We start from the raw sequence: 12,735 nt of genomic DNA on the forward strand, positions 1-12,735 counted from the left end.
TGTTCCAAAAGTGCACAGTCCTATTATACTTATGAATATCGAGATGGAGTACATTTTATGATTGATAATATAAAATTAAGTGTATAGAACATATTTTAAAATTCTTTCTATGTTCTATGTTCTCTACTGACTTTTTGCCTGCTCACTTAACCTGTCTATATCCCTTTGCAGGCTCTTTGTATCCTCCTCATAACTTGCTTTCCTGCCTATCATTGTATCACCCACAAATCTGCTACAATACAGTCAGTCCCTTTATCCAAGTCATTTAGATTGTAAATACTAATCGAATACTGTAGAACTAGTATGAGTAATAAGGGTTAGATAAGCTCTTTGCCCTCTCTAAAGGATAGACAAGCACTGAATCAGTAGTATAGGGCTGGATTTTGTGGTCAGTGGAGAAAAAACAGTGCTCGCTTCTGACCTAATTGAAAGTTTCCCACGGAGGTCTACCAATCACTATGATTTGGATTTCTCCTTTCCTGATGGCAGTTGAAAACTGATGCAAAGTCACGAGGATTGCAGCATGCAAAGATAGTGATGTCAGCAAGCAGAGTCTGTGGCCAATCACATTGAAGTATTCGTACAGACAACAAAGCAGGATATTAAAAGAACTGAATTCCTTCACTTTAATGTAAATTTTCACATAGCAAAATAAACCATAATGATTGAACTAATATATGGAAGCTAAAATAAAGGTAAACTTAAAAAAAATAAAAATATATGAATTTTTTTATCATAATGGAGAAAATTGACATTCCATATATAAAATTAGAATTTCAGGGCATTCTGCGCATGAGTGTTATCCTGTGCATGTGTGGATTCCTGAATTTGCTGTCAGTTTCAGTGGAGTAATGATGGTGAATGCTGACAGTTTCACCATCATTAACACTGCAGACTCCAGGCCAGTATGTTACAGCTTTTTAAACAAATGACATTTTTAGATGTAACAAAAAGGACAAAGAAAATAAATGATAAACAGAATTTGCAGAGTAAAAGTTGCAAACGACATCAAAAGCAACAGAGAGGGCGTGAACGAAACTGCCTTCCACTCAAAGAAAAGTAATCATGAAGGACTCAAAGGCCCATGCTGATAATAAGCAAGTAGAAAGGGAATCACTATAGTTGAATGACAGAAACAAAGATAACACATTAACTGAAAAGGCACGACGCAGATCTAGACACGAGAAAACAAGTGAAGATGATTTTGAGAGAACAGGTTTAGAAAATGGTATAATGGTGTCAGCATTAATCTAAAATTGATGGACATAAACACTGCAGTAGGTCATTAGACATGTTGCTAAGTGAACTACCCACCATCCTGAATTGGAACTATATCACTGGAACTATATCACCATTCCTTCACTGTGGTTGGGTCAATATCCAGGAACTTCCTTCCTAACAGCACAGTGGTTGTACACCACTATGTATGCAGTGGTTCAAGAAGTCAGATCACCACTACCTTCTCAACTGCAATCAAGGGAATGGGTAGCAAATGCTGGCCTATCCAGAGATGCCCACATGCCATGAAAGAATTAAAAAAAGGAAGTTCAGAGGGAACTGCCAGCAGGCGCCTGCATAGAAACAAGGGTGACCTGTAGGAAGGGTGTATAGACAGAGGATGAGCCACCTCCAGATGACTGAGTGGCAACGTCACTGAAGACTGTTCCTCTCCTGAGAGGCTGTCACAGATCTTTGTGCTATGATGACAGATGAGCTGAGCCTCATTGGCATTGGTGTCACTGATACCAGTGTCGTTGAAGGTCACCATGGGCCTTAATTTCTACACTTCCAGTTCATTCCAGGGACCCACTGGAGACAAGTGTGGCATCTCCCAGCCAGTGGCACATCATTGCATCACAGTGGTGACTGATGCCCTCTTCAGGAGGGCCATTAAATGCATCCATTATCACATTAATCTGGACAGTCAGTCGCAGGGAACCAAAGAGTTCAGGGCCATCGCTGGATTTCCCCAAATGTAAGGCATGGTTAGACTACATGCATGTGACCAACAAGGCTCCCATAGGCTAGTCAGTGGTCTTCATCAGCAGGAAAGGATTCCATTTCCTCGACATCCAACTGGTCTGCGACCACTGCAGACATATCCTGCAGTGTGTGCACAGCACCCTGGAAACAGTCATGATGCTTACATACTCAAGCACTTCCAGATGTCTGAGCTTTTCACTCCCCTGTGTGCCTTGAGAGATGGATTCTTGGCGACAAGGGATACCTATTCAAGAGATGGCTACTAACTGCAGTGAGGAACCCTGGGCTAGGAATTCTATGACAAGTAACTCACCTCCTGACTCCCCAAAGACTGTCCATCATCTACAAGGCACAAATGTGGAGTGTGATGGAATACTCCCCATTTGCCTGGATGAGTGCAGCTCCTACAGCACTGAAGAAACTTGACAGCATCCAGGACAAAGCAGCCCGCTTGATTGGCACCACATCTACAAACATTCACTCCCTCCGCCATCGATGCACAGTAGCAGCAGTGTGTGCCATCTACAAGATGCACCGCAGGAATTCACCAAGGCTCCTTCGACAGCACCTTCCAAACCCATGACCACTACCATCTAGAAGGACAAGGGCAGCAGACACATTGGAACACTACCACCTGTAAGCTCCCCTCCAAGTCACTCACCATCCTGACTTGGAAATATATTGCCGTTCCTTCACTGTCACTGGGTCAAAATCTTGGTACTCCCTCCCTAACAGCACTGTGAGTGTACCTACCCCACGTGGACTGCAGTGGTTCAAGAAGGCAGCTCATCACCACCTTGTCAAGGACAATTAGGGATGGTTAATAAATGCTCTGCCTAGCCTGCGACAGCCACATCTCATGAATGAATAAAAAAAACTGCAGATCTGCACCCCTGCCTCAGCACATCAGCTGCTAAAACTCTTATCCACGCCTTTGTAACCTCCAGACTTGTCCATTTCAATGTCCACTGATCATCCACACATTGTTCAAGCTCTGTAAGCTTGAAATCATGTAAAACTCTGTAGTCCATAGCCTAGCTCAAACCAAATCTCACTCACCCATCCCTCCTGTGCTTGTTAACCTACATTTTCTCCTGGTCTACTAACAATCAAATTTAAAACTCTAATCTTTGTGTTTGAATCTGTTCTTTCTCTTATGCAACCTTCTGCAGCCCTACAACCCTCCAAGAATTCTGCATTCCTCCATTTCTGGCTTCTGGTTTCCCACTTCATTTACCCCGTCATTTTAACCATATAAGGAGTAAGCCCTGGACTTCCCTCCCAAAACTTTTGCCTCACCATCTCTTATTCCTCCTTTTAAGACCCTCCATAAAATCTCCTTTGACCAAACCTCTGGTTAGCCTTTCTAATATTTCGTTCGGTTTGGTGTTAGTGTTTTTTTCACCTGATTATGTTTCTGTAAAGTGCTTTGGGATATAAGTGCAAGTTGCTGTTTAACAAAATGGAAAAATGGTTAAATCATATACTGTCCTCAAGACATTATTTGGTTTTGTACTCAATAGCAATTGCCAAATTTGTGTTTTATTTTTCCAATTACTTCTCAATAAATGCTAAAACTGGTATCTGTGTAATGTTTGCCTATTTGATACAAGTATGAAATGAAGGGTTTAGATTTTGCTTAATCCAGTAATCAAATGACTGCAAGCAGGCTAATTGCTGATCTTGATAATCATTCAGTTCTGCAAGGGGTGATTTTCGTAAAAGGGATAGCTTCTCAGTTGTTATATTCATTGCAGTAATCTACTGAAAGCGAAAATGTTCCCAAAATGCAATGCCTAATAATAACAAAGGACTATCTATGACCCCACCCTCACAAGTGAACCTAAAACAGTTACATATCCACCAGTTGACCACCAGGAAATTGATATATAATTTCACTTCATGCCAAATCCAAAAACGGCAGATCCAAATTAACTATTCCTGCTGGTGACATCCATTACTTTAAGGCAATACTTTTTATGGAGATTTATGGTGCCTCTGATGCTGCTGACCCCAGTTGTTTCTAGTTCTACCTGTGCTGGCATTTGTGTTGTTATAGACAGAACTGCAAAGTACATGGGATTTTAATGTTCACTATTGTTTCTGATCTAATGTTTTTACTGGATTGTGGCATAAAGAACAGCCTTTTGTTTGGGGTTTACAAAACAGCTGCCTATTGCTTATGTGGCTATTATTAATGTATTTTGTATATTTTAGTAAATATAGAAAATAGCTTGTAGGTTTAAGGACATATGAATTAGGAGCAGGAGTAGGCTGCTTGGTCCCTTGGGCCTGTTCCGCCCTTCAATAAGATCATGGCTGATTTGATTGTAACCTCTCGTCTACCCTTGGTAACATTTCATTCCCTCGCTTATCAAGACTCTGTCTACCTCTGCCTTAAAAATATTCAAAGGCTCTGCTTCCACTGCCTTTTGAGAAAGAGAGTTCCAAAGACTCACGACCCTCTGAAAGAAAAAAAATCTCCTCATCTCTGTCTTAAATGAGTGACCCCTTATTTTTAAACAGTGACTCCTAGTTCTACAAGAAGAAACATCCTCTCCACATCCATCCTATCAAGACCCCTCGGGATTGTAAAGGTTTCAATCAAGTCGCCTCTTACTCTTCTAAATTCCAGTGGATACAAGCCTAACCTGTCCAACCTTTCCTCATAAGACAACCCGCCCATTCCTGGTATTAGTCTAGTAAGCCTTCTCTGAACTGCTTCCAGCACATTTACATCCTTCCTTAAATAAGGAGATCAATACTGTACACAGTGCTCCAGATGTGGTCTCACTAGTGCCCTGTATAACTGAAGCATGACCTCCCTACTTTTGTATTCAATCCCCCTTGCTACAAACAATAACATCCTATTAGTTTTCCTAATTACTTGCTGTACCTGCATACTAACCGTTTGTGATTCATTGACTAGGACACCCAGATCCCTCTGCATCTCAGAGTTCTGCAATCTCTCACCATTTAGATAATATACTTCTTTTTTATTCTTCCTGCCAAAATGGACAATTTCACATTATCCCACATTATATTTTACTAGCCAGGTCTTTGCCCACTCAGTTAACCTATCTATGTCCTTCTGTAGCCTCCTAATGTCCTCTTTACAACTTACTTTCCTGCCTATCTTTGTGTTACCTGCAAATTTAGCAATCATATCTTCGGTCCCTTCAACCAAGTCACTTATATAAATTGTAAATCGTTGGGGCCCAAGCACTGATCTCTGTGCCACTCAACTCACTGCCAACCAGAAAAAGACCCATTTATGCCTGCTGTCTGTTTTCTGTTAGCTAACCAATGTTCTGTCCATGCCAATATGTAATCCTCTACACCATGAGCTTTTATTTTCCGCAATAATCTTTGATGTGGCACCTTATCAAATGTCTTCTGGAAATCTAAGTACAGTACATCCACTGGTTCCCCTTTATCCATAGTGCTTGTCACTTCTTTAAAGAACTCCAATAAATTAGTTAAACATGATTTCCCTTTCACAAAACCATGTTGACTGTGCCTGATTACCTTGAATTTTCCGAAGTGCCCTGCAATAACATCTTTAATAATAGCTTAACATCTGTCATGCGGAAAATGTTTAAAGCTAACTCGCCTGTAGTTTCCTGCTTTCTGTCTCCCTTTATTAATAAAGGAGTTATATTTGTTATTTTCCAATCTAATGGAGCCTTCCCCAAATCTGGGGAATTTTGGATAATTAAAACCAACGTGTCAACTATCTCACTAGCTACCTCTTTTAAGACCCTAGGATGAAGTCTGTCAGGACTCAGGGATTTGTCAGCTCAAGCAACTTGCTCAATACCACTTCCCTGGTGATTGTAATTTTCCTGAGTTCCTCCATCCCTTCCATTTCCTGATTTATAGCTATTTCTAGGATGTTAATTGTATCCTCTGTAGTGAAGACTGAAGCAAAATACTTGTTCAATTCATCTGCCATCTCCTTATTTTCCATTATTAACCCCCCAGACTCACTTTATTAACTTCTTTTATTTAAATATCTATAGAAACACTTACTATCCATCTTTATATTTCTAGCTAGCTTTCTCTCGTACTCTAATTTTCCCCTCCTTATTAATTTTTTTGCGTCAGTGACTCCTGTTGAGAATGAAATATTGTAAGTGTTCATTTGAATAATACTTATTGTTGGAGGGATGTTGTGAAGGAACTCCAATCAGGACATGGTAAATTAAGAATTGGTGAGATTTGGATGGAAAAAGAGAAAATGACTTCATGAGTCCGACCCCTTATTTTGTCTTCAGCCTTCTTGTATTCAGCCTTGTCTTTGCTCAGTTTTTTTTTACTGAGAATTGCTACCATAACACCAGCCACATAAATTTCTCAACTCCCCCTTACTGATTTTGATATAGCCCTCTCTGAATTTTTAGCTGCCATTCTCTCACCTCTAAACCCTGACACCATTATCAAACCTGTTAGCAAAAGATGCTGTGACACTTTGATAGTTTCAGGTTCTCAAGCCAATTAACTTGTTTCCTTCATGGATATATAATTTCTCTATACTGTACCTCCATCCTTCAACAGGTCCCATGTTAAAGAGAGTCACATACAGTCTTCCACCAGGGTCCATTTGCCAAGTCCTGTGTTGATGGAGAATTGGCAAAGAGATAGGGCTGTTGAATTTGGGAGTCCTAAGTTTAGAATCCGCACACAGGTGAAAGGTTCATAAAGGTCGCTGGACATCTGTGTTTGGACAGGGGTGTCTTTGGACAACACCATCTGTGACTGGACATTTCTCTTCAGGATACTGTCTGCCCACCTAAAATGGAGATGGGATAAGAAAAAGTGCCTTTAAAATAGGCTGTCCCACTTTCTCCTGGTTAAGGAACCACACCCTGTGGGACCACCATTTTTGTGGTCAAAGAAAGAAAACTTTAAATTTTGCAACTTGTAATTTAAGAACACTCATAGATAATCTGAAGAGTGACTGTCCAGAAAGAAGGCTGCAGTCATATCATGTGAATTATCAAGCTCCAAATTGACATTGCAATCCTCATTGAGGCCCACCTTCTGGGGAAGGGCAGCTGAAGGAACAAGCAGGAGATACACCTTCTACTGAAAGGAGAAATTGACAGTGACCCTTGTGTACATGGATTTGGATTTTCCATGTGGAATAGGAAATTGAATGCATTGCCAGAACTCCCACAATTGTATAAATGAAGGTTTCATGACACTTCATCTACATCTCAGCCGTAATGTATATGCTACCATCATCAGTGCTTTTACCCCAACCATCAACTCTAGATGCCACTACCTTATGGGATGTCCTGTCCCATGTGCCCAGGTCAAGAACCAGCCTGTTCAGTCACATGAAGACCCACGGCAGAAACTCGTGACCTTGAGTAGACATTATTCTTGAATTGACAATGGTTCTTTTGTATTTCCACCCTTCACTGGGATTATTCCTTCAACAGCAACTGGTCAAGTCTTCGTTAATCTCCATTCAGGTGTGCCTAACTGAAATTGTTCTTACCCTAAACAACTTCTCTTTGAACTCTACTCACTTCCCCCAGATGAATTTTGCCGTAATGGAAGCCCCAATTACGGCTTTTTAGAAGGACACGTGGAACCCTCATTTTCCAGCTCTGCTCAAGCATCTCGCCCTCTCTGCCCCCTTGCTCTGATCTTACAAATTTCAATCCACCCATTACACACTATTATAAGGTTTATTGAAGTTCAACTTTGACAGTGCCACAAACTGGATGATCGCTAATTGGCTAGCTACTGTCTGATTTTCCAATGATTTCATCACTTCTTCGTCTTTGACCTTTGGTGATGTTTTAGCTAACTTCAATGCAAACTTCAGGGACAGTACCTCATTCTTCTTCTTGGGCACTTTGTAACCTTCTGGTCTGAACATTGACTTAAGTAACTTCATAATATTTTCTGTTCAGCAGGGAGCTCTGGCGATATGGGGTGGATCTGTCACCACCTAGGGGGAGGGAGAGACATTTGACGCTGTGTGTAGACCATCATCAGAATACATCTCTGTCAATGCGTTGTGCACTTGGGTGTGTTTACTCTTTTAAGGATTAGTGGGCCTAGTGTACATTTTCAGAATTGCTTGTTTTTATTTCAGTCTTCCTGTGTATTTTTTAAATCTTATTTTCTGCCCCCTTTCTTGCCTATTTTTTCTTACATGGCAATTTCCCATGCTTTCCATGTTTTTTACAATCTTAGTTACACATTCACCTCAGCTTATGCCTTTTCCTCACCTCACTAAGGTGACTTTCACACTGTCCAACATTTCCTTGATCTTCTATTAAGCTGTTTATAGATCTTCATCCATTAACCTCCTCCTTGTGATTGATTTACCTGCTACATTTCCCTCCCCAACTCCTATTTTTTCCCTCTCCCGCGAAGGGACTTGATTATCTTTCCATTTTCATTATGAACATGGTTTCTATAACTGAAGTGATAACTTGTCTTTTTACAGGTACTGACTGATTTGCTTTGCACCTTCCACAGATTTTCAGATTTTGTTGTTTCAGATTTTCAGTAATTACACTTTTTTTATCTGTAAAGAATATACCAAGATAGAAACCTTCAATTCCCTTTCTTGCTTTCAGGATACTGAGTGTTAGGTGGACATTTGGTACACTGATATGTGCACTTTTTTCATAAGGTACATAAAATGGAATCAGGAAAGAAAGAAAAAGGTACTGGAACATTCCAGGATTCAAGAGACGTGGACAGATTTGGTTTTGTTGACAGACAGCTCTTCAGTTCTCTCCTTATCCACACTAATTTTGAAATTAATCATTATAATTTATATTCTGGTATCAGTGATCTTGTGATTCTATCTCCATTATACCTTTCACAGTTTATAATCAGTACAATTTCAACTCGTTTAATTGCCAATACTATTGTTCCTGATTAACTGAGACCACATGATAAAAATAATGGCTGGTGATGTCTGAATAAAAGGATACATCTTGGTCTAGGGGATTTAGCTAACCTCTATAAACCACCCAAGCTTTGCTGCTTTGGATTATGTCATCAATTAAATCACAGTTTACTACTGACCTCCCAAATATAATTGACACATAATTGTTTCTTAATGAGTTATGTGTATATTATTGTAAATGAAAAGTTCATCATGCTGTATACTTCTAAATCAAGCATTGCCTCTTTTTGGGAGTTGGTGGAGAGGACAAAAGGATGAACTTTGTATTTATCAAGGTAATCACTTAAATGGTGAGGACTTATTATTTTACATTTTGCATCCAGTGTCAGCATCACATATTCTCAGGTTAGATATGAAGCAGACCAGATGGAGAGTCAAGTTCTTTTTATTACGTCCAAATAATATGCTTTATCCACTGAACTCAAAAGAATTGCCTCAGTTCCCTGGAGTACATACTATAACAATAAACAATGTGCATTTTTTGACAATGTGAAACTCAATGCCAATGCCTAGTTGTGCTCATACTGCAGAGAATACTAGTTGTACTGTTCAGAAATGGGGCTAGAGAGCACCAGTCTGTGCTGAAACTAATGCATGTAGATCAGGAAGCCAGAAAGGCATAATGAAAATAGAATGTTTCATTTTTACATTATACTTATCAATTGATAGTGGCTTTCTCAAGGTATGTTGATGAATAACATTTTTTATGTGCAAGTTGGATGACTGGGCTGCTAAAGAGAATTCAGAAACTCGCACCACAGAACTACCTAGTGGCCAAGACATGAAATTACATTGTTAAAGTTGGCATGGAAAATTTGAATGGGAAATGTAAAATATTAACGAAGCATCATGACAACATCAAAACAGGCTTGTGGTCAGGAAATGCAAGCCCTACACAAGATTTGGGATTCTGTTGCCATTATTTTCAGAAATGGAACTCTGAAATAAGCTGTCTTAAAATGTGGTTTGAGCAGAAGTTTGCCTGAAGTGGTTCATTGCTTCATGCTAAGTTGCCAAGCCACTGGCAGTTGAGTGATATGTTAAATGTGTGATTAACTGTTTTCTTTAAGAGTTTCTAAGCAGTGGACCATGAACTATTCATTAGCAACATCTTGGCCATTAAGGAGACATCCAGCACTTTAGTTTTGACAGATTTCTTTAATCTCTGCTGGTCTTTGAAGAGTGACTTTTAACAATCAATACAGAAAACAGAAGGATAGGTAGGTGATTGGTTAGTCAGTATTATTGTTTTTCACTCTTTAAGCTAGGACAGTGGTTTAAACTAAGAGCTGGGAAATACTACTTTTATTTTATCAAAACAATAACAAGCTGGATAAACTAATCTGTTAATTCAACTAACATATTGAGTGACTCTTTTAAACTAATTATCCATATAAAACAAGGTTAGAGAGCGATGGCAGTACAGGTGGTGTGTTGTAACTGCAACAGGTGCATGTTGGTGGAGACCAGTGTGATCCTGAACAACCACATCTGCAGTTAATGCCTGCAACTTGAGAAACTTTGGCTCAGAGTTGTTGAGCTGGAGTCTGAGCTGCAGATATTTTGGGGCACCGGGGAGCAGGAGAGTTATCTGAGAGTTTATTGAGATGGCAGTCACAACCCTTCCATTCGGTGGTGGTACAGGTCTAGTTAGCAGTCAGGGACAGGAGGGTGTGATTTGCAAGTCAGGCAGGGAAGAGAATCCCACGTGCAGTGCTGGAGGAACCTCAGCCTTTGTCCATATCTAACAGGTGCTATTAAGTTATTCCTGCCTGTGCTGATGAGGGCAGGATGGATGAACACCTTGGTACAGGAAGTCACTGAAGTGGAGAGAGTGAAAAGGAATGTGGTAACGGTGGGAGATACCACAGTTAGGGAGGTATATAGTGTTCTCTGCAGCCGTGACCTAGTCATGAAGGCTGTGTTGCGTGCCAGGTGCCAGGATTCTCAGGGCTGGAGAAGAACTTGGAGGGGGACCTTCAGCATGGATAGGAATAGAGATGAGATTCTGTTGAAAGATTTTGAGGAGCTAGGTTGAAATTGAAACATAGAAATCTTATAGGTAATAATCACTGGAAAGTTACTTGAACCATGTGCAAATTGGCATAAGGATAAACAGATTAGAAGGTTAAATGCATGAATAAAAGAGAGGTGTGGGAGGTAGGAGTTTCAATTCATGGGGCACTGGAACCAGTAATGGGAAAAGTTGGAGCTGTTCCGTTGGCATGGGCTCTACTTAAGCCAGACTGGAACCCAGTGTCCTGGTGGCAGCTTCTCAAGGGCAACTAGGGATGGGTAACAAATCCTGACCTTGCCAGTGATGCCCACATCCCATGAAAGAATAAAAAGTGAATAACTAGATGGGAGATAGAGCTTTAAACTAATGAAGGGAATTGAGGGAGTTTTGGGAAGATCATAAACTGAGACACACTAAGGGAAATGTCTAGGCTGTAGGATAGAGTAGCTATCTGAGTAAAAATAAACAGAGTGGATCTGGAAGGACTGACCTTCTGTGCTGTTAAAATTCCGTGATTCTGTGACAGGGAGCTTAATAAAGGTAATGAGGCATTGAAGACTAAAGTGTCATTAGAAAAAATAGAACTAGCTAAAAGCTAAAGGCACAATTTCAAATACCAAATATGAAGGTGAATTATTAGCATAGATAGAAATAAATGGGATTGATCTAATAGCCATTAAGGAGACGTGGTTGTGGATTGGCCAAGGTAGGGAACCAAATATTGCAGGATTTTTTACTTTTAGAAAATATAGACAAAGTGGAAAATAAAGGATGGGATAATGACAGCCGAGAGAAAGGATCTTAGCTTGCAAAGTCAAAATGCAGTCAGGCATGAATTTTCATGGAGACAGAAAGACCTTAGCTAAAATGACATCAGAGCCCTGATTCCGGAAGTCTTGCTTGGAATTATACTGCCCCACCCCAGTAGTAACTGTGCTGTTGAGCAGAGTGCATATCAGGAGAGTAGAGATGCTTATAACAAGCGTGATACAGTTGGGAATTTTACTGTTTGATGAAATGCCACACAAGAGGTTGTTGCGCAAAATCAGGGTGCATGAGATGGAGGAGAGGTAATATATTAGCATGGTTTGAGAATTGGCTAATGGGCAGAAAACAGAGGGTAGGAATTTTTGGGTTGGCAGACCGTAACTGGCAGGGTGCCACAAGGATCAGTACTTGGGCTTCAGCTTTATACCATCTATGTCAATGACTTAGATGAGGTGATTAGTGTTGTGTAGTGTCAGCAAGTTTGGATACTAAGTTATATGGAAAAGTGAGTTGCAAGAGGGTGCAGAGAGTTTACAAAGGAATATAGACAGGTAGGAAAGAACATGGGCAGATGGAATATAATGTGGAGAAGCGTGACCTTATTCATTTTGATGAGGAGAATAAAAAGCAGAATATTTTTTAAGCGGTGAGAGAAACATTATTTAAATGTTGGTATTCAGAGGGGCCTGGATGCCCTTGTATATGAATCACAGAAAGTTAACATAGCAAGCAATGAGCAAAAGAAATGGCATGTTAGCTTTTATTGCAAAGGAACCGGAGTACAAATGTAAAGAAGTCTTATTGCAGTTATACAGGACCTTGGTGAGACCACATCTGAACTAGTGTGTGCAGTTTTGGTTTCCTTACCTGAAGAAGGACATAATTGCCTCAGAGGGAGTGCAATGAAGGTTCACCAGACTGATTCTTAGGATGAAGGGATTATGCTTTGAGAAGAGATTGTACAATTAAAAAAATTCCCTGGAGTTTCGAAGAATGAGAGATGATCTAATTGAAACATATAAAATTC

The 12,735-nt window shown here is 40.1% G+C and overlaps 1 protein-coding gene across 1 annotated transcript in view; it reads left to right on the top strand.

The window, feature by feature from the left end:
• The window catches only part of sema5a (sema domain, seven thrombospondin repeats (type 1 and type 1-like), transmembrane domain (TM) and short cytoplasmic domain, (semaphorin) 5A), a 244,463-nt gene that overhangs the window by 7,014 nt on the left and 224,714 nt on the right, over positions 1–12,735 (top strand). The window lies entirely within an intron of this gene.

Source organism: Carcharodon carcharias, chromosome 3 (genome assembly GCF_017639515.1).
Source record: "Carcharodon carcharias isolate sCarCar2 chromosome 3, sCarCar2.pri, whole genome shotgun sequence".
NCBI classification, from domain to species: domain Eukaryota; kingdom Metazoa; phylum Chordata; class Chondrichthyes; order Lamniformes; family Lamnidae; genus Carcharodon; species Carcharodon carcharias.